This window comes from Ambystoma mexicanum, chromosome 3p (assembly GCF_040938575.1).
Source record: "Ambystoma mexicanum isolate Mex_15411 chromosome 3p, UKY_AmexF1_1, whole genome shotgun sequence".
Classification (NCBI taxonomy): domain Eukaryota; kingdom Metazoa; phylum Chordata; class Amphibia; order Caudata; family Ambystomatidae; genus Ambystoma; species Ambystoma mexicanum.
In genome coordinates this window covers 18,342,580-18,365,751 of record NC_090925.1, presented here as the reverse complement: position 1 = coordinate 18,365,751, position 23,172 = coordinate 18,342,580, and the positions used below count along the sequence as shown (strand labels likewise).

The window sequence follows — 23,172 nt, the reverse complement described above, 5'->3', positions numbered from 1 at the left end:
GTGAGTATATGTGCCTGTGTATGTGTAGAGAACATGCAACTCCTCCTTCCCTCCTAGCATTGTGAGTATATGTGCCTGTGTATGTGTAGAGAATATGCAACTCCTCCTTTCCTCCTAGCATTGTGAGTATATGCACCTGTGTATGTGTAGAGAACATGCAACTCCTCCTCCCCTCCAAGCATTGTGAGTATATGCACCTGTGTATGTGTAGAGAACATGCAACTCCTCCTTCACTCTTAGCATTGTGAGTATATGCACCTGTGTATGTGTAGAGAACATGCAACTCCTCCTTCCCTCCAAGCATTGTGAGTATATGCACCTGTGTATGTGTAGAGAACATGCAACTCCTCCTTCCCTCCAAGCATTGTGAGTATATGTGCCGGTGTATGTTTAGAGAACATGCAACTCCTCCTTCCCTCCTAGCATTGTGAGTATATGCACCTGTGTATGTGTAGAGAACATGCAACTCCTCCTTCCCTCCAATCATTGTGAGTATATGCACCTGTGTATGTGAAGAGAACATGCAACTCCTCCTTCCATCCAAGCATTGTGAGTATATGCACCTGTGTATGTGTAGAGAACATGCAACTCCTCCTTCCCTCCAAGCATTGTGAGTATATGCGCCTGTGTATGTGTAGAGAACATGCAACTCCCCCTTCCCTCCTAGCATTGTGAGTATATGCACCAGTGTATGTGCAGAGAACATGCAACTCCCCCTTCCCTCCTAGCATTGTGAGTATATGTACCTGTGTATGTGCAGAGAACATGCAACTCCTCCTTCCCTCCTAGCATTGTGAGTATATGCACCTGTGTATGTGCAGAGAGCATGCACCATCTCCTTCCCTCCTAGCATTGTGGGTATATGCACCTGTGTATGTGCAGAGAGCATGCACCAGCTCCTTCCCTCCTAGCATTGTGAGTATATGCACCTGTGTATGTGCAGAGAACATGCCCCCTCCTTCCCTCCTAGCATTGTGAGTATATGCACCTGTGTATGTGCAGAGAACATGCACCCTCCTTCCCTCCTAGAATTGTGAGTATATGCACCTGTGTGTGTGCAGAGGGCATGCACCCTCCTTCCCCCCTAGCATCGTGAGTATATGCACATGTGTATGTGTAGAGAACATGCAACTCCTCCTTCCCTCCTGGCATTGTGAGTATATGGGCCTGTGTATGTGTAGAGAACATGCAACTCCTCCTTCCCTCCAAGCATTGTGAGTATATGCACCTATGTATGTGTAGAGAACATGCAACTCCTCCTTCCCTCCAAGCATTGTGAGTATATGTGCCTGTGTATGTGTAGAGAACATGCCCCTGCTCCTTCCCTCGTAGCATTGTGAGTATATGCACCTGTGTATGTGAAGAGAACATGCAACTTCTCCTTCCATCCAAGCATTGTGAGTATATGCACCTGTGTATGTGTAGAGAACATGCAACTCCTCCTTCCCTCCCAGCATTGTGAGTATATGTGCCTGTGTATGTGTAGAGAACATGCAACTCCTCCTCCCCTCCTAGCATTGTGAGGATATGTGCCTGTGTATGTGCAGAGAACATGCCCCCCCTTCCCTCCTAGCATTGTGAGTATATGCATCTGTGTATGTGCAGAGAACATGCACCCCCCTTCCCTCCTAGCATTGTGAGTATATGCACCTGTGTGTGTGCAGAGGGCATGCACCCTCCTTCCCCCCTAGCATCGTGAGTATATGCACCTGTGTATGTGTAGAGAACATGCAACTCCTCCTTCCCTCCTGGCATTGTGAGTATATGTACCTGTGTATGTGTAGAGAACTTGCAACTCCTCCTTCCCTCCAAGCATTGTGAGTATATGCACCTGTGTATGTGTAGAGAACATGCAACTCCTCCTTCCCTCCAAGCATTGTGAGTATATGTGCCTTTGTATGTGTAGAGAACATGCCCCCGCTCCTTCCCTCGTAGCATAGTGAGTATATGCACCTGTGTATGTGAAGAGAACATGCAACTCCTCTTTCCATCCAAGCATTGTGAGTATATGCACCTGTTTATGTGTAGAGAACATGCAACTTCTCCTTCCCTCCAAGCATTGTGAGTATATGCGCCTGTGTATGTGTAGAGCATGCAACTCCTCCTCCCCTCCTAGCATTGTGAGTATATGTGCCTGTGTATGTGTAGAGAACATGCAACTCCTCCTCCCCTCCAAGCATTGTGAGTATATGTGCCTGTGTATGTGAAGAGAACATGCAACTCCTCCTCCCCTCCTAGCATTGTGAGTATATGTGCCTGTGTATGTGTAGAGAACATGCAACTACTCCTCCCCTCCAAGCATTGTGAGTATATGTGCCTGTGTATGTGAAGAGAACATGCAACTCCTCCTCCCCTCCAAGCATTGTGAGTATATGTGCCTGTGTATGTGTAGAGAACATGCAAATCCTCCTCCCCTCCTAGCATTGTGAGTATATGTGCCTGTGTATGTGTCGAGAACATGCAACTCCTCTCCACCTAGCATTGTGAGTATATGTGCCTGTGTATGTGAAGAGAACATGCAACTCCTCCTTCCCTCCAAGCATTGTGAGTATATGTGCCTGTGTATGTGAAGAGAACATGCAACTTTTCCTTCCCTCCAAGCATTGTGAGTATATGTGCCTGTGTATGTGTAGAGAACATGCAACTCCTCCTCCCCTCCTAGCATTGTGAGTATATGTGCCTGTGTATGTGTAGAGAACATGCAACTCCTCCTCCCCTCCTAGCATTGTGAGTATATACACCTGTGTATGTGTAGAGAACATGCACCTCCTCCTTCCCTCCAAGCATTGTGAGTATATGTGCCTGTGTATGTCTAGAGAACATGCAACTCCTCCTTCCCCCCAAGCATTGTGAGTATATGTGCCTGTGCATGTGTAGAGAACATGCAACTCCTCCTCCCCTCCTAGCATTGTGAGTAAATGTACCTGTGTATGCATAGAGAACATGCAACTCCTCCTCCACTCCTAGCATTGTGAGTATATACACCTGTGTATGTGTAGAGAACATGCAACTCCTCCTTCCCTCCTAGCATTGTGAGTATATGCACCTGTGTATGTGTAGAGAACATGCAACTCCTCCTTCCCTCCAAGCATTGTGAGTATATGCGCCTGTGTATGTGTAGAGAACTTGCAACTCCTCCTTCCCTCCAAGCATTGTGAGTATATGTGCCTGTGTATGTGTAGAGAACATGCAACTCCTCCTCCCCTCCTAGCATTGTGAGTATATACACCTGTGTATGTGTAGAGAACATGCAACTCCTCCTTCCCTCCAAGCATTGTGAGTATATGTGCCTGTGTATGTGCAGAGAACATTCAACTCCTCCTTCCCTCCTAGCATTGTGAGTATATGTGCCTGTGTATGTGTAGAGAACATGCAACTCCTCCTTCCCTCCTAGCATTGTGAGTATATGCACCTCTGTATGTGTAGAGAACATGCACCCTCCTTCCCTCCTAGCATTGTGAGTATATGTGCCTGTGTATGTGCAGAGAGCATGCACCCTCCTCCCCCCTAGAATTGTGAGTATATACACCTGTGTATGTGTAGAGAACGTTCAACTCCTCCTTCCCTCAAAGCATTGTGAGAATATACACCTGTGTATGTGTAGAGAACATGCAACTCCTCCTTCCCTCCAAGCATTGTGAGTATATGCACCTGTGTATGTGTAGAGAACATGCAACTCCTCCTTCCATCCAAGCATTGTGAGTATATGCACCTGTGTATGTTTAGAGAACATGCAACTCCTCCTTCCATCCAAGCATTGTGAGTATATGTGCCTGTGTATGTGCAGAGAACATGCAACCCCTCCTTCCCTCCAAGCATTGTGAGTATTTGTGCCTGTGTATGTGAAGAGAACATGCAACTCCTCCTTCCCTCCTAGCATTGTGAGTATATGTGCCTGTGTATGTGCAGAGAGCATGCACCCTCCTCCCCCCCTAGCATTGTGAGTATATACACCTGTGTATGTGTAGAGAACATGCAACTCCTCCTTCCCTCAAAGCATTGTGAGAATATACACCTGTGTATGTGTAGAGAACATGCAACTCCTCCTTCCCTCCAAGCATTGTGAGTATATGCACCTGTGTATGTGTAGAGAACATGCAACTCCTCCTTCCATCCAAGCATTGTGAGTATATGCACCTGTGTATGTGTAGAGAACATGCAACTCCTCCTTCCATCCAAGCATTGTGAGTATATGTGCCTGTGTATGTGCAGAGAACATGCAACCCCTCCTTCCCTCCAAGCATTGTGAGTATTTGTGCCTGTGTATGTGAAGAGAACATGCAACTCCTCCTTCCCTCCAAGCATTGTGAGTATATGTGCCTGTGTATGTGCAGAGAGCATGCACCCTCATCCCCTCCTAGCAATGTGAGTATATGTGCCTGCGTATGTGTAGAGAACATGCCCCCTTCCCTCCAAGCATTGTGAGTATATGCACCTGTGTATGTGTAGAGAACATGCAACTCCTCCTTCCCTCCTAGCATTGTGAGTATATGTGCCTCGGTATGTGTAGAGAACATGCAACTCCTCCTTCCCTCCTAGCATTGTGAGTATATGTGCCTGTGTATGTGCAGAGAACATGCCCTCTCCCCTCCTAGCATTGTGAGTATATGTGCCTGTGTATGTGTAGAGAACATGCAACTCCTCCTTCCCTCCTAGCATTGTGAGTATATGTGCCTGTGTATGTGTAGAGAACATGCAACTCCTGCTTCCCTCCTAGCATTGTGAGTATATGTGCCTGTGTATGTGTAGAGAACATGCAACTCCTCCTTCCCTCCTAGCATTGTGAGTATATGTGCCTGTGTATGTGTAGAGAATATGCAACTCCTCCTTTCCTCCTAGCATTGTGAGTATATGCACCTGTGTATGTGCAGAGAGCACATCCCCCACCTTCCCTCCTAGCAATGTGAGTATATGTGCCTGTGTATGTGTAGAGAACATGCAACTCCTCCTTCCCTCCTAGCATTGTGAGTATATGTGCCTGTGTATGTGTAGAGAACATGCAACTCCTCCTTCCCTCCTAGCATTGTGAGTATATGTGCCTGTGTATGTGTAGAGAACATGCAACTCCTCTTTTCCTCCTAGCATTGTGAGTATATGTGCCTGAGTATGTGTAGAGAACATGCAACTCCTCCTTCCCTCCAAGCATTGTGAGTATATGTGCCTGTGTATGTGTAGAGAACATGCAACTCCTCCTTCCCTCCTAGCATTGTGAGTATATGCGCCTGTGTATGTGTAGAGAACATGCAACTCCTCCTTCCCTCCTAGCATTGTGAGTATATGTGCCTGTGTATGTGTAGAGAACGTGCAACTCCTCCTTCCCTCCTAGTATTGTGAGTATATGTGCCTTTGTATGTGTAGAGAACATGCAACTCCTCCTTTCCTCCTAGCATTGTGAGTATATGCACCTGTGTATGTGCGGAGAGCACAGCCCCCACCTTCCCTCCTAGCAATGTGAGTATATGTGCCTGGGTATGTGTAGAGAACATGCAACTCCTCCTTCCCTCCTAGCATTGTGTGTATATGTGCCTGTGTATGTGTAGAGAACATGCAACTCCTCCATCCCTCCTAGCATTGTGAGTATATGTGCCTGTGTATGTGTAGAGAACATGCAACTCCTCCTTCCCTCCTAGCATTGTGTGTTTATGTGCCTGTGTATGTGTAGAGAACATGCAACTCCTCCTTCCCTCCTAGCATTGTGAGTATATGTGCCTGTGTATGTGTAGAGAACATGCAACTCCTCCTTTCCTCCTAGCATTGTGGTATATGTGCCTGTGTATTTGCAGAGAACATGCACCCTCCTTCCCTCCTAGCATTGTGAGTATATGCACCTGTGTGTGTGCAGAGGGCATGCGCCCTCCTTCCCCCCTAGCATCGTGAGTATATGCACATGTGTATGTGTAGAGAACATGCAACTCCTCCTTCCCTCCTGGCATTGTGAGTATATGTGCCTGTGTATGTGTAGAGAACATGCAACTCCTCCTTCCCTCCAAGCATTGTGAGTATATGCACCTGTGTATCTGTAGAGAACATGCAACTCCTCCTTCCCTCCAAGCATTGTGAGTATATGTGCCTGTGTATGTGTAGAGAACATGCCCCCGCTCCTTCCCTCGTAGCATTGTGAGTATATGCACCTGTGTATGTGAAGAGAACATGCAACTCCTCCTTCCATCCAAGCATTGTGAGTATATGCACCTGTGTATGTGTAGAGAACATGCAACTCCTCCTTCCCTCCAAGCATTGTGAGTATATGTGCCTGTGTATGTGTAGAGAACATGCAACTCCTCCTCCCCTCCTAGCATTGTGAGTATATGTGCCTGTGTATGTGTAGAGAACATGCAACTCCTCCTCCCCTCCAAGCATTGTGAGTATATGTGCCTGTGTATGTGCAGAGAACATGCCCCCTCCTTCCCTCCTAGCATTGTGAGTATATGCATCTGTGTATGTGCAGAGAACATGCACCCCCCTTCCCTCCTAGCATTGTGAGTATATGCACCTGTGTGTGTGCAGAGGGCATGCACCCTCCTTCCCCCCTAGCATCGTGAGTATATGCACCTGTGTATGTGTAGAGAACATGCAACTCCTCCTTCCCTCCTGGCATTGTGAGTATATGTACCTGTGTATGTGTAGAGAACATGCAACTCCTCCTTCCCTCCAAGCATTGTGAGTATATGCACCTGTGTATGTGTAGAGAACATGCAACTCCTCCTTCCCTCCAAGCATTGTGAGTATATGTGCCTGTGTATGTGTAGAGAACATGCCCCCGCTCCTTCCCTCGTAGCATAGTGAGTATATGCACCTGTGTATGTGAGGAGAACATGCAACTCCTCTTTCCATCCAAGCATTGTGAGTATATGCACCTGTTTATGTGTAGAGAACATGCAACTTCTCCTTCCCTCCAAGCATTGTGAGTATATGCGCCTGTGTATGTGTAGAGAACATGCAACTCCTCCTCCCCTCCTAGCATTGTGAGTATATGTGAATGTGTATGTGTAGAGAACATGCAACTCCTCCTCCCCTCCTAGCATTGTGGGTATTTGTGCCTGTGTATGTGTAGAGAACATGCAACTCCTCCTCCCCTCCAAGCATTGTGAGTATATGTGCCTGTGTATGTGAAGAGAACATGCAACTCCTCCTCCCCTCCTAGCATTGTGAGTATATGTGCCTGTGTATGTGTAGCGAACATGCAACTACTCCTCCCCTCCAAGCATTGTGAGTATATGTGCCTGTGTATGTGAAGAGAACATGCAACTCTTCCTCCCCTCCAAGCATTGTGAGTATATGTGCCTGTGTATGTGTAGAGAACATTCAACTCCTCCTCCCCTCCTAGCATTGTGAGTATATGTGCCCGTGTATGTGTCGAGAACATGCAACTCCTCTCCACCTAGCATTGTGAGTATATGTGCCTGTGTATGTGAAGAGAACATGCAACTCCTCCTTCCCTCCAAGCATTGTGAGTATATGTGCCTGTGTATGTGAAGAGAACATGCCCCCGCTCCTTCCCTCGTAGCATTGTGAGTATATGCACCTGTGTATGTGAAGAGAACATGCAACTCCTCTTTCCATCCAAGCATTGTGAGTATATGCACCTGTGTATGTGTAGAGAACATGCAACTCCTCCTTCCCTCCAAGCATTGTGAGTATATGTGCCTGTGTATGTGTAGAGAACATGCAACTCCTCCTCCCCTCCTAGCATTGTGAGTATATGTGCCTGTGTATGTGTAGAGAACATGCAACTCGTCCTCCCCTCCAAGCGTTGTGAGTATATGTGCCTGTGTATGTGCAGAGAACATGCCCCCTCCTTCCCTCCTAGCATTGTGAGTATATGCATCTGTGTATGTGCAGAGAACATGCACCCCCCTTCCCTCCTAGCATTGTGAGTATATGCACCTGTGTGTGTGCAGAGGGCAAGCACCCTCCTTCCCCCCTAGCATCGTGAGTATATGCACCTGTGTATGTGTAGAGAACATGCAACTCCTCCTTCCCTCCTGGCATTGTGAGTATATGTACCTGTGTATGTGTAGAGAACATGCAACCCCTCCTTCCCTCCAAGCATTGTGAGTATATGTGCCTGTGTATGTGTAGAGAACATGCCCCCGCTCCTTCCCTCGTAGCATAGTGAGTATATGCACCTGTGTATGTGAGGAGAACATGCAACTCCTCTTTCCATCCAAGCATTGTGAGTATATGCACCTGTTTATGTGTAGAGAACATGCAACTTCTCCTTCCCTCCAAGCATTGTGAGTATATGCGCCTGTATATGTGTAGAGAACATGCAACTCCTCATCCCCTCCTAGCATTGTGAGTATATGTGAATGTGTATGTGTAGAGAACATGCAACTCCTCCTCCCCTCCTAGCATTGTGGGTATATGTGCCTGTGTATGTGTAGAGAACATGCAACTCCTCCTCCCCTCCAAGCATTGTGAGTATATGTGCCTGTGTATGTGAAGAGAACATGCAACTCCTCCTCCCCTCCTAGCATTGTGAGTATATGTGCCTGTGTATGTGTAGCGAACATGCAACTACTCCTCCCCTCCAAGCATTGTGAGTATATGTGCCTGTGTATGTGAAGAGAACATGCAACTCTTCCTCCCCTCCAAGCATTGTGAGTATATGTGCCTGTGTATGTGTAGAGAACATGCAACTCCTCCTCCCCTCCTAGCATTGTGAGTATATGTGCCTGTGTATGTGTCGAGAACATGCAACTCCTCTCCACCTAGCATTGTGAGTATATGTGCCTGTGTATGTGAAGAGAACATGCAACTCCTCCTTCCCTCCAAGCATTGTGAGTATATGTGCCTGTGTATGTGAAGAGAACATGCAACTTTTCCTTCCCTCCAAGCATTGTGAGTTTATGTGCCTGTGTATGTGTAGAGAACATGCAACTCCTCCTCCCCTCCTAGCATTGTGAGTATATGTGCCTGTGTATGTGTAGAGAACATGCAACTCCTCCTCCCCTCCTAGCATTGTGAGTATATACACCTGTGTATGTGTAGAGAACATGCAACTCCTCCTTCCCTCCAAGCATTGTGAGTATATGTGCCTGTGTATGTCTAGAGAACATGCAACTCCTCCTTCCCCCCAAGCATTGTGAGTATATGTGCCTGTGCATGTGTAGAGAACATGCAACTCCTCCTCCCCTCCTAGCATTGTGAGTAAATGTACCTGTGTATGCATAGAGAACATGCAACTCCTCCTCCCCTCCTAGCATTGTGAGTATATACACCTGTGTATGTGTAGAGAACATGCAACTCCTCCTTCCCTCCTAGCATTGTGAGTATATGCACCTGTGTATGTGTAGAGAACATGCAACTCCTCCTTCCCTCCAAGCATTGTGAGTATATGCGCCTGTGTATGTGTAGAGAACATGCAACTCCTCCTTCCCTCCAAGCATTGTGAGTATATGTGCCTGTGTATGTGTAGAGAACATGCAACTCCTCCTCCCCTCCTAGCATTGTGAGTATATACACCTGTGTATGTGTAGAGAACATGCAACTCCTCCTTCCCTCCAAGCATTGTGAGTATATGTGCCTGTGTATGTGCAGAGAACATTCAACTCCTCCTTCCCTCCTAGCATTGTGAGTATATGTGCCTGTGTATGTGTAGAGAACATGCAACTCCTCCTTCCCTCCTAGCATTGTGAGTATATGCACCTCTGTATGTGTAGAGAACATGCACCCTCCTTCCCTCCTAGCATTGTGTGTATATGTGCCCGTTTATGTGCAGAGAGCATGCACCCTCCTCCCCCCCTAGCATTGTGAGTATATACACCTGTGTATGTGTAGAGAACGTGCAACTCCTCCTTCCCTCAAAGCATTGTGAGAATATACACCTGTGTATGTGTAGAGAACATGCAACTCCTCCTTCCCTCCAAGCATTGTGAGTATATGCACCTGTGTATGTGTAGAGAACATGCAACTCCTCCTTCCATCCAAGCATTGTGAGTATATGCACCTGTGTATGTGTAGAGAACATGCAACTCCTCCTTCCATCCAAGCATTGTGAGTATATGTGCCTGTGTATGTGCAGAGAACATGCAACCCCTCCTTCCCTCCAAGCATTGTGAGTATTTGTGCCTGTGTATGTGAAGAGAACATGCAACTCCTCCTTCCCTCCTAGCATTGTGAGTATATGTGCCTGTGTATGTGCAGAGAGCATGCACCCTCCTCCCCCCTAGCATTGTGAGTATATACACCTGTGTATGTGTAGAGAACATGCAACTCCTCCTTCCCTCAAAGCATTGTGAGAATATACACCTGTGTATGTGTAGAGAACATGCAACTCCTCCTTCCCTCCAAGCATTGTGAGTATATGCACCTGTGTATGTGTAGAGAACATGCAACTCCTCCTTCCATCCAAGCATTGTGAGTATATGCACCTGTGTATGTGTAGAGAACATGCAACTCCTCCTTCCATCCAAGCATTGTGAGTATATGTGCCTGTGTATGTGCAGAGAACATGCAACCCCTCCTTCCCTCCAAGCATTGTGAGTATTTGTGCCTGTGTATGTGAAGAGAACATGCAACTCCTCCTTCCCTCCAAGCATTGTGAGTATATGTGCCTGTGTATGTGCAGAGAGCATGCACCCTCATCCCCTCCTAGCAATGTGAGTATATGTGCCTGCGTATGTGTAGAGAACATGCCCCCTTCCCTCCAAGCATTGTGAGTATATGCACCTGTGTATGTGTAGAGAACATGCAACTCCTCCTTCCCTCCTAGCATTGTGAGTATATGTGCCTCGGTATGTGTAGAGAACATGCAACTCCTTCTTCCCTCCTAGCATTGTGAGTATATGTGCCTGTGTATGTGCAGAGAACATGCCCTCTCCCCTCCTAGCATTGTGAGTATATGTGCCTGTGTATGTGTAGAGAACATGCAACTCCTCCTTCCCTCCTAGCATTGTGAGTATATGTGCCTGTGTATGTGTAGAGAACATGCAACTCCTGCTTCCCTCCTAGCATTGTGAGTATATGTGCCTGTGTATGTGTAGAGAACATGCAACTCCTCCTTCCCTCCTAGCATTGTGAGTATATGTGCCTGTGTATGTGTAGAGAATATGCAACTCCTCCTTTCCTCCTAGCATTGTGAGTATATGCACCTGTGTATGTGCAGAGAGCACAGACCCCACCTTCCCTCCTAGCAATGTGAGTATATGTGCCTGTGTATGTGTAGAGAACATGCAACTCCTCCTTCCCTCCTAGCATTGTGAGTATATGTGCCTGTGTATGTGTAGAGAACATGCAACTCCTCCTTTCCTCCTAGCATTGTGAGTATATGTGCCTGAGTATGTGTAGAGAACATGCAACTCCTCCTTCCCTCCAAGCATTGTGAGTATATGTGCCTGTGTATGTGTGGAGAACATGCAACTCCTCCTTCCCTCCTAGCATTGTGAGTATATGTGCCTGTGTATGTGTAGAGAACATGCAACTCCTCCTTCCCTCCTAGCATTGTGAGTATATGTGCCTGTGTATGTGTAGAGAACATGCAACTCCTCCTTCCCTCCTAGCATTGTGAGTATATGTGCCTGTGTATGTGTAGAGAACATGCAACTCCTCCTTTCCTCCTAGCATTGTGAGTATATGTGCCTGAGTATGTGTAGAGAACATGCAACTCCTCCTTCCCTCCAAGCATTGTGAGTATATGTGCCTGTGTATGTGTGGAGAACATGCAACTCCTCCTTCCCTCCTAGCATTGTGAGTATATGCGCCTGTGTATGTGTAGAGAACATGCAACTCCTCCTTTCCTCCTAGCATTGTGAGTATATGCGCCTGTGTATGTGTAGAGAACATGCAACTCCTCCTTCCCTCCTAGCATTGTGAGTATATGTGCCTGTGTATGTGTAGAGAACATGCAACTCCTCCTTCCCTCCTAGTATTGTGAGTATATGTGCCTTTGTATGTGTAGAGAACATGCAACTCCTCCTTTCCTCCTAGCATTGTGAGTATATGCACCTGTGTATGTGCGGAGAGCACATCCCCCACCTTCCCTTCTAGCAATGTGAGTATATGTGCCTGGGTATGTGTAGAGAACATGCAACTCCTCCTTCCCTCCTAGGATTGTGTGTATATGTGCCTGTGTATGTGTAGAGAACATGCAACTCCTCCATCCCTCCTAGCATTGTGAGTATATGTGCCTGTGTATGTGTAGAGAACATGCAACTCCTCCTTCCCTCCTAGCATTGTGTGTATATGTGCCTGTGTATGTGTAGAGAACATGCAACTCCTCCTTCCCTCCTAGCATTGTGAGTATATGTGCCTGTGTATGTGTAGAGAACATGCAACTCCTCCTTCCCTCCTAGCATTGTGGTATATGTGCCTGTGTATGTGCAGAGAACATGCACCCTCCTTCCCTCCTAGCATTGTGAGTATATGCACCTGTGTGTGTGTGCAGAGGGCATGCACCCTCCTTCCCCCCTAGCATCGTGAGTATATGCACATGTGTATGTGTAGAGAACATGCAACTCCTCCTTCCCTCCTGGCATTGTGAGTATATGTGCCTGTGTATGTGTAGAGAACATGCAACTCCTCCTTCCCTCCAAGCATTGTGAGTATATGCACCTGTGTATGTGTAGAGAACATGCAACTCCTCCTTCCCTCCAAGCATTGTGAGTATATGTGCCTGTGTATGTGTAGAGAACATGCCCCCGCTCCTTCCCTCGTAGCATTGTGAGTATATGCACCTGTGTATGTGAAGAGAACATGCAACTCCTCCTTCCATCCAAGCATTGTGAGTATATGCACCTGTGTATGTGTAGAGAACATGCAACTCCTCCTTCCCTCCTGGCATTGTGAGTATATGTGCCTGTGTATGTGTAGAGAACATGCAACTCCTCCTCCCCTCCTAGCATTGTGAGTATATGTGCCTGTGTATGTGTACAGAACATGCAACTCCTCCTCCCCTCCAAGCATTGTGAGTATATGTGCCTGTGTATGTGCAGAGAACATGCCCCCTCCTTCCCTCCTAGCATTGTGAGTATATGCATCTGTGTATGTGCAGAGAACATGCACCCCCCTTCCCTCCTAGCATTGTGAGTATATGCACCTGTGTGTGTGTGCAGAGGGCATGCACCCTCCTTCCCCCCTAGCATCGTGAGTATATGCACCTGTGTATGTGTAGAGAACATGCAACTCCTCCTTCCCTCCTGGCATTGTGAGTATATGTACCTGTGTATGTGTAGAGAACATACAACTCCTCCTTCCCTCCAAGCATTGTGAGTATATGCACCTGTGTATATGTAGAGAACATGCAACTCCTCCTTCCCTCCAAGCATTGTGAGTATATGTGCCTGTGTATGTGTAGAGAACATGCCCCCGCTCCTTCCCTCGTAGCATAGTGAGTATATGCACCTGTGTATGTGAGGAGAACATGCAACTCCTCTTTCCATCCAAGCATTGTGAGTATATGCACCTGTTTATGTGTAGAGAACATGCAACTTCTCCTTCCCTCCAAGCATTGTGAGTATATGCGCCTGTGTATGTGTAGAGAACATGCAACTCCTCCTCCCCTCCTAGCATTGTGAGTATATGTGAATGTGTATGTGTAGAGAACATGCAACTCCTCCTCCCCTCCTAGCATTGTGGGTATATGTGCCTGTGTATGTGTAGAGAACATGCAACTCCTCCTCCCCTCCAAGCATTGTGAGTATATGTGCCTGTGTATGTGAAGAGAACATGCAACTCCTCCTCCCCTCCTAGCATTGTGAGTATATGTGCCTGTGTATGTGTAGCGAACATGCAACTACTCCTCCCCTCCAAGCATTGTGAGTATATGTGCCTGTGTATGTGAAGAGAACATGCAACTCTTCCTCCCCTCCAAGCATTGTGAGTATATGTGCCTGTGTATGTGTAGAGAACATTCAACTCCTCCTCCCCTCCTAGCATTGTGAGTATATGTGCCCGTGTATGTGTCGAGAACATGCAACTCCTCTCCACCTAGCATTGTGAGTATATGTGCCTGTGTATGTGAAGAGAACATGCAACTCCTCCTTCCCTCCAAGCATTGTGAGTATATGTGCCTGTGTATGTGAAGAGAACATGCCCCCGCTCCTTCCCTCGTAGCATTGTGAGTATATGCACCTGTGTATGTGAAGAGAACATGCAACTCCTCTTTCCATCCAAGCATTGTGAGTATATGCACCTGTGTATGTGTAGAGAACATGCAACTCCTCCTTCCCTCCAAGCATTGTGAGTATATGTGCCTGTGTATGTGTAGAGAACATGCAACTCCTCCTCCCCTCCTAGCATTGTGAGTATATGTGCCTGTGTATGTGTAGAGAACATGCAACTCCTCCTCCCCTCCAAGCGTTGTGAGTATATGTGCCTGTGTATGTGCAGAGAACATGCCCCCTCCTTCCCTCCTAGCATTGTGAGTATATGCATCTGTGTATGTGCAGAGAACATGCACCCCCCTTCCCTCCTAGCATTGTGAGTATATGCACCTGTGTGTGTGCAGAGGGCAAGCACCCTCCTTCCCCCCTAGCATCGTGAGTATATGCACCTGTGTATGTGTAGAGAACATGCAACTCCTCCTTCCCTCCTGGCATTGTGAGTATATGTACCTGTGTATGTGTAGAGAACATGCAACTCCTCCTTCCCTCCAAGCATTGTGAGTATATGTGCCTGTGTATGTGTAGAGAACATGCCCCCGCTCCTTCCCTCGTAGCATAGTGAGTATATGCACCTGTGTATGTGAGGAGAACATGCAACTCCTCTTTCCATCCAAGCATTGTGAGTATATGCACCTGTTTATGTGTAGAGAACATGCAACTTCTCCTTCCCTCCAAGCATTGTGAGTATATGCGCCTGTATATGTGTAGAGAACATGCAACTCCTCCTCCCCTCCTAGCATTGTGAGTATATGTGAATGTGTATGTGTAGAGAACATGCAACTCCTCCTCCCCTCCTAGCATTGTGGGTATATGTGCCTGTGTATGTGTAGAGAACATGCAACTCCTCCTCCCCTCCAAGCATTGTGAGTATATGTGCCTGTGTATGTGAAGAGAACATGCAACTCCTCCTCCCCTCCTAGCATTGTGAGTATATGTGCCTGTGTATGTGTAGCGAACATGCAACTACTCCTCCCCTCCAAGCATTGTGAGTATATGTGCCTGTGTATGTGAAGAGAACATGCAACTCTTCCTCCCCTCCAAGCATTGTGAGTATATGTGCCTGTGTATGTGTAGAGAACATGCAACTCCTCCTCCCCTCCTAGCATTGTGAGTATATGTGCCTGTGTATGTGTCGAGAACATGCAACTCCTCTCCACCTAGCATTGTGAGTATATGTGCCTGTGTATGTGAAGAGAACATGCAACTCCTCCTTCCCTCCAAGCATTTTGAGTATATGTGCCTGTGTATGTGAAGAGAACATGCAACTTTTCCTTCCCTCCAAGCATTGTGAGTATATGTGCCTGTGTATGTGTAGAGAACATGCAACTCCTCCTCCCCTCCTAGCATTGTGAGTATATGTGCCTGTGTATGTGTAGAGAACATGCAACTCCTCCTCCCCTCCTAGCATTGTGAGTATATACACCTGTGTATGTGTAGAGAACATGCAACTCCTCCTTCCCTCCAAGCATTGTGAGTATATGTGTCTGTGTATGTGTAGAGAACATGCAACTCCTCCTTCCCCCCAAGCATTGTGAGTATATGTGCCTGTGTATGTGTAGAGAACATGCAACTCCTCCTCCCCTCCTAGCATTGTGAGTAAATGTACCTGTGTATGTGTAGAGAGCATGCAACTCCTCCTCCCCTCCTATCATTGTGAGTATATGCACCTGTGTATGTGTAGAGAACATGCAACTCCTCCTTCCCTCCAAGCATTGTGAGTATATGCGCCTGTGTATGTGTAGAGAACATGCAACTCCTCCTTCCCTCCAAGCATTGTGAGTATATGTGCCTGTGTATGTGTAGAGAACATGCAACTCCTCCTCCCCTCCTAGCATTGTGAGTATATACACCTGTGTATGTGTAGAGAACATGCAACTCCTCCTTCCCTCCAAGCATTGTGAGTATATGTGCCTGTGTATGTGCAGAGAACATTCAACTCCTCCTTCCCTCCTAGCATTGTGAGTATATGTGCCTGTGTATGTGTAGAGAACATGCAACTCCTCCTTCCCTCCTAGCATTGTGAGTATATGCACCTGTGTATGTGTAGAGAACATGCACCCTCCTTCCCTCCTAGCATTGTGAGTATATGTGCCTGTGTATGTGCAGAGAGCATGCACCCTTCTCCCCCCCTAGCATTGTGAGTATATACACCTGTGTATGTGTAGAGAACATGCCACTCCTCCTTCCCTCCAAGCATTGTGAGTATATACACCTGTGTATGTGTAGAGAACATGCAACTCCTCCTTCCCTCCAAGCATTGTGAGTATATGCACCTGTGTATGTGTAGAGAACATGCAACTCCTCCTTCCCTCCAAGCATTGTGAGTATATGTGCCTGTGTATGTGCAGAGAACATGCAACCCCTCCTTCCCTCCTAGCAATGTGAGTATATGTGCCTGCGTATGTGTAGAGAACATGCCCCCTTCCCTCCAAGCATTGTGAGTATATGCACCTGTGTATTTGTAGAGAACATGCAACTCCTCCTTCCCTCCTAGCATTGTGAGTATATGTGCCTGGGTATGTGTAGAGAACATGCAACTCCTCCTTCCCTCCTAGCATTGTGAGTATATGTGCCTGTGTATGTGCAGAGAACATGCCCTCTCCCCTCCTAGCATTGTGAGTATATGTGCCTGTGTATGTGTAGAGAACATGCAACTCCTCCTTCCCTCCTAGCATTGTGAGTATATGTGCCTGTGTATGTGTAGAGAACATGCAACTCCTCCTTCCCTCCTAGCATTGTGAGTATATGTGCCTGTGTATGTGTAGAGAACATGCAACTCCTCCTTCCCTCCTAGCATTGTGAGTATATGTGCCTGTGTATGTGTAGAGAATATGCAACTCCTCCTTTCCTCCTAGCATTGTGAGTATATGCACCTGTGTATGTGGAGAGAGCACAGCCCCCACCTTCCCTCCTAGCAATGTGAGTATATGTGCCTGTGTATGTGTATAGAACATGCAACTCCTCCTTCCCTCCTAGCATTGTGAGTATATGTGCCTGTGTATGTGTAGAGAACATGCAACTCCTCCTTCCCTCCTAGCATTGTGAGTATATGTGCCTGTGTATGTGTAGAGAACATGCAACTCCTCCTTTCCTCCTAGCATTGTGAGTATATGTGCCTGAGTATGTGTAGAGAACATGCAACTCCTCCTTCCCTCCAAGCATTGTGAGTATATGTGCCTGTGTATGTGTAGAGAACATGCAACTCCTCCTTCCCTCCTAGCATTGTGAGTATATGCGCCTGTGTATGTGTAGAGAACATGCAACTCCTCCTTTCCTCCTAGCATTGTGAGTATATGCGCCTGTGTATGTGTAGAGAACATGCAACTCCTCCTTCCCTCCTAGCATTGTGAGTATATGTGCCTGTGTATGTGTAGAGAACATGCAACTCCTCCTTCCCTCCTAGTATTGTGAGTATATGTGCCTTTGTATGTGTAGAGAACATGCAACTCCTCCTTTCCTCCTAGCATTGTGAGTATATGCACCTGTGTATGTGCGGAGAGCACAGCCCCCACCTTCCCTCCTAGCAATGTGAGTATATGTGCCTGGGTATGTGTAGAGAACATGCAACTCCTCCTTCCCTCCTAGCATTGTGTGTATATGTGCCTGTGTATGTGTAGAGAACATGCAACTCCTCCATCCCTCCTAGCATTGTGAGTATATGTGCCTGTGTATGTGTAGAGAACATGCAACTCCTCCTTCCCTCCTAGCATTGTGTGTATATGTGCCTGTGTATGTGTAGAGAACATGCAACTCCTCCTTCCCTCCTAGCATTGTGAGTATATGTGCCTGTGTATGTGTAGAGAACATGCAACTCCTCCTTCCCTCCTAGCATTGTGAGTATATGTGCCTGTGTATGTGTAGAGAACATGCAACTTCTCCTTCCCTCCTAGCATTGTGAGTATATGTGCTTGTGTATGTGCAGAGAGCATGCCCCCTCCCCTCCTAGCATTGTGAGTATATGCACCTGTGTATGTGCAGAGAACATGCCCTCTCCCCTCCTAGCATTTTGAGTATATGCACATGTCTATGTGCAGAGAACATGCCCCCTCCTTCCCTCCAAGCATTGTGAGTATATGTGCCTGTGTATGTGTAGAGAACATGCAACTCCTCCTTCCCGCCTAGCATTGTGAGTATATGTGCTTGTGTATGTGCAGAGAGCATGCCCCCTCCCCTCCTAGCATTGTGAGTATATGCACCTATGTATGTGCAGAGGACATGCCCTCTCCCCTCCTAGTATTGTGAGTATATGCACCTGTCTATGTGCAGAGAACATGCCCCCTCCCCTCCTAGCATTGTGAGTATATGCACCTGTATATGTGCAGAGAACACGGCCCCCGCCTCCCCTCCTAGCAATGTCAGTATATGCACCTGTGTATGTGCAGAGAGCATGCACCCCCTCCTTCCCTCCTAGCAATGTGAGTAAATGCACCTGTGTATGTGCAGAGAGCATGCACCCCCTCCCCTCCTAGCAGTGTGAGTATATGCACCTGTGTATGTGCAGAGAGCATGCCCCCTCCCCTCCTAGCATTGTGAGTATATGCACCTGTGTATGTGCAGAGAGCATGCACCCTCCTTCCCTCCTAGCATTGTGAGCATATGCACCTGTGTATGTGCAGAGAGCATGCCCCCTCCCCTCCTAGCATTGTGAGTATATGCACCTGTGTATGTGCAGAGAGCATGCACCCTCCTTCCCTCCTAGCATTGTGAGTATATGCACCTGTGTATGTGCAGAGAGCATGCCCCCTCCACACCTAGCATTGTGAGTATATGCACCTGTGTATGTGCAGAGAGCATGCACCCCCTCCTTCCCTCCTAGCATTGTGAGTATATGCACCTGTGTATGTGCAGAGAGCATGCCCCCTCCCTACCTCGCAATGTGAGTATATGTGCCTGTGTATGTGCAGAGAACATGCCCCTCCCCACCTAGCAATGTGAGTATATGCGCCTGTGTATGTGCAGAGAACATGCACCCTCCTTCCCTCCTAGCATTGTGAGTATATGCACCTGTGTATGTGCAGAGAACATTCCCCCTCCCCTCATACCAATGTGAGTATATACACCTGTATATGTGCAGAGAACATGCTCCCTCCCCTCCTAGCATTGTGAGTATATGCACCTGTGTATGTGCAGAGAGCACGGCCCCGTCCCCTCCTAGCATTGTGAGTATATGCACCTGTGCATGTGCAGAGAACATGCCCCCTCCCCTCCTAGCATTGTGAGTATATGCACCTGTGTATGTGCAGAGAACATTCCCCCTCCCCTCCTAGCATTGTGAGTATATGCACCTGTGCATGTGCAGAGAGCATGCAACTCCTCCTTCCCTCCTAGCATTGTGAGTATAAGCACCTGTGTATGTGCAGAGAACATGCCCCCCCTAGCATTGTGAGTACATGCACCTGTGTATGTGCAGAGAGCATGCAACTCCTCCTTCCCTCCTAGCATTGTGAGTATATGCACCTGTGTATGTGCAGAGAGCATGCCCCCTCCCCACCTAGCAATGTGAGTATATGTGCCTGTGTATGTGCAGAGAGCATGCCCCATCCCCACCTAGCATTGTGAGTATATGCACCTGTATATGTGCAGAGAGCACGGCCCCCTGCCCTCCTAGCATTGTGAGTATATGTGCCTGTGTATGTGCAGAGAACATGCCCCCTCCCAGCATTGTGAGTATATACGCCTGTGTATGTGCAGAGAGCACAGTCCCCACCTTCCCTCCAAGCATTGTGAGTATATGCACCTGTGTATGTGCAGAGAACATGCCCCCTCCCCTCCTAGCATTGTGAGTATATGCGCCTGTGTATGTGCAGAGAACATGCCCCCTCCTCTCCTAGCATTGTGAGTATATGTGCCTGTGTATGTGCAGAGAACATGCCCTCTCCTTCCCTCCTAGCAGTGTGAGTATATGCACCTGTGTATGTGCAGAGAACATGCCCCCTCCTTCCCTCCTAGCATTGTGAGTATATGCACCTGTGTATGTGCAGAGAACACGCCCCCTCCTTCCCTCCTAGCATTGTGAGTATATGCACCTGTGTATGTGCAGAGAACATGTCCCCTCCTTCCCTCCTAGCATTGTGAGTATATGCACCTGGTATGTGCAGAGAACATGCTCCCTCCTTCCCTCCTAGCATTGTGAGTATATGCACCTGTGTATGTGCAGAGAGCATGCAACTCCTCCTTCCATCCTAGCATTGTGAGTATATGTGCCTGTGTATGTGTAGAGAACATGCCCTCTCCCCTCCTAGCATTGTGAGTATATGCACCTGTCTATGTGCAGAGAACATGTCCCCTCCCCTCCTAGCATTGGGAGTATATGTGCCTGTGTATGTGCAGAGAACATGCCCTCTCCCCTCCTAGCATTGTGAGTATATGTGCCTGTGTATGTGCAGAGAACATGCCCTCTCCCCTCCTAGCATTGTGAGTATATGTGCCTGTGTATGTGCAGAGAACATGCACCCTCCTCCCCTCCTAGCATTGTGAGTATATGCAGCTGTGTATGTGCAGAGAACATGCCCCCTCCCATCATAGCATGTCAGTATATGTGCCTGTGTATGTGCAGAGAGCACATCCCCCCACCTTCCCTCCTAGCATTGTGAGTATATGCACCTGTGTGTGTGCAGAGAACATGCACCCTCCTTCCCTCCTAGCATTGTGAGTATATGCACCTGTGTATGTGAAGAGAACATGCACCCTCCTTCCCTCCTAGCATTGTGAGTATATGCACCTGTGTATGTGCAGAGAACATGCAACTCCTCCTTCCCTCCAAGCATTGTGAGTACATGCACCTGTGTATGTGCAGAGAGCACGGCCCCCACCTTCCCTCCAAGCATTGTGAGTATATGCACCTGTCTATGTGTAGAGAACATGCAACTCCTTCTTCCCTCCAAGCATTGTGAGTATATGCACCTGTGTATGTGCAGAGAACATGGCCACCTTGCCTCCTAGCATTGTGAGTATATGCACCTGTGTATGTGCAGAGAGCACGGCCCCCACTTCCCTCCAAGCATTGTGAGTATATGCACCTGTGTATGTGTAGAGAACATGCAACTCCTCCTCCCCTCCTAGCATTGTGAGTATATGCGCCTGTGTATGTGTAGAGAACATGCAACTCCACCTTCCCTCCAAGCATTGTGAGTATATGCACCTGTGTATGTGAAGAGAGCATGCAACTCCTCCTTCCCTCCTAGCATTGTGAGTATATGTGCCTGTGTATGTGTAGAGAACATGCAATTCCTCCTTCCCTCCAAGCATTGTGAGTATATGCGCCTGTGTATGTGAAGAGAACATGCAGCTCCTCCTTCCCTCCTAGCATTGTGGGTATATGTGCCTGTGTATGTGTAGAGAACATGCAACTCCTCCTTCCCTCCTATCATTGTGAGAATATGTGCCTGTGTATGTGCAGAGAGCACGGCCCCCACCTTCCCTCCAAGCATTGTGAGTATATGCACCTGTGTATGTGTAGGGAACATGCAACTCCTCCTTCCCTCCAAGCATTTTGAGTATATGTGCCTTTGTATGTGTAGAGAACATGCAACTCCTCCTTCCCTCCTAGCATTGTGAGTATATGCACGATGGTATGTGCAGAGAGCACGGCCCCCACCTTCCCTCCAAGCATTGTGAGTATATGCACCTGTGTATGTGTAGAGAACATGCAACTCCTCCTTCCCTCCAAGCATTGTGAGTATATGTGCCTGTGTATGTGCAGAGAACATGCCCCCTCCCCTCCTAGCATTGTGAGTATAGAGAACATGCACCCTCCTTCCCTCCTAGCATTGTGAGTATATGCACCTGTGTATGTGGAGAGAACATGCAACTCCTCCTTCCCTCCTAGCATTGTGAGTATATGCACCTGTCTATGTGCAGAGAACATGCCCCCTCCCCTCCTAGCATTGTGAGTATATGCAACTGTGTATGTGAAGAGAACATGCACCCTCCTTCCCTCCAAGCATTGTGAGTATATGCACCTGTGTATGTGAAGAGAACATGCACCCTCCTTCCTTCCTAGCATTGTGAGTATATGCACCTGTGTATGTGCAGAGAACATGCAACTCCTCCTTCCCTCCAAGCATTGTGAGTATATGCGCCTGTGTATGTGCAGAGAGCATGCACCCTCCTTCCCTCCTAGCATTGTGAGTATATGCGCCTGTGTATGTGCAGAGAGCATGCACCCCCTTCCCTCCTAGCATTGTGAGTATATGGGCCTGTGTATGTGCAGAGAACATGCCCCCTCCCCTCCTAGCAATGTGAGTATGTGCACCTGTGTATGTGCAGAGAACATGTCCCCTCCCCTCCTAGCATTGTGAGTATATGCACCTGTGTATGTGCAGAGAACATGCAACTCCTCCTTCCCTCCAAGCATTGTGAGTATATGCACCTGTGTATGTGCAGAGAGCATGCACCCGCCTTCCCTCCTAGCATTGTGAGTATATGCGCCTGTGTATGTGCAGAGAGCATGCACCCTCCTTCCCTCCTAGCATTGTGAGTATATGTGCCTGTGTATGTACAGAGAACATGCCCCCTCCCCTCCTAGCAATGTGAGTATGTGCACCTGTGTATGTGCAGAGAACATGTCCCCTCCCCTCCTAGCATTGTGAGTATATGCACCTGTGTATGTGAAGGGAACATGCACCCTCCTTCCCTCCAAGCATTGTGAGTATATGCACCTGTGTATGTGAAGAGAACATGCACCCTCCTTCCTTCCTAGCATTGTGAGTATATGCACCTGTGTATGTGCAGAGAACATGCAACTCCTCCTTCCCTCCAAGCATTGTGACTATATGTGCGTGTGTATGTGCAGAGAACATGCAACTCCTCCTTCCCTCCTAGCATTGTGAGTATATGCACCTGAGTATGTGCAGAGAGCATGCACCCTCCTTCCCTCCTAGCATTGTGAGTATATGCGCCTGTGTATGTGCAGAGAGCATGCACCCTCCTTCCCTCCAAGCATTGTGAGCATATGTGCCTGTGTATGTGCAGAGAACATGCACCCTCCCCTCCTAGCATTGTGAGTATATGCACCTGTGTATGTGCAGAGAACATGTCCCCTCCCCTCATAGCAATGTGAGTATAT

At 47.7% G+C, this 23,172-nt stretch overlaps 1 protein-coding gene across 3 annotated transcripts in view; it reads right to left on the bottom strand.

The window, feature by feature from the left end:
* LOC138580080 (alpha-2-macroglobulin-like) overlaps nt 1-23,172 on the bottom strand; it is a 551,370-nt gene that overhangs the window by 410,507 nt on the left and 117,691 nt on the right. The gene's annotated exons all lie outside the window — the stretch shown is intronic.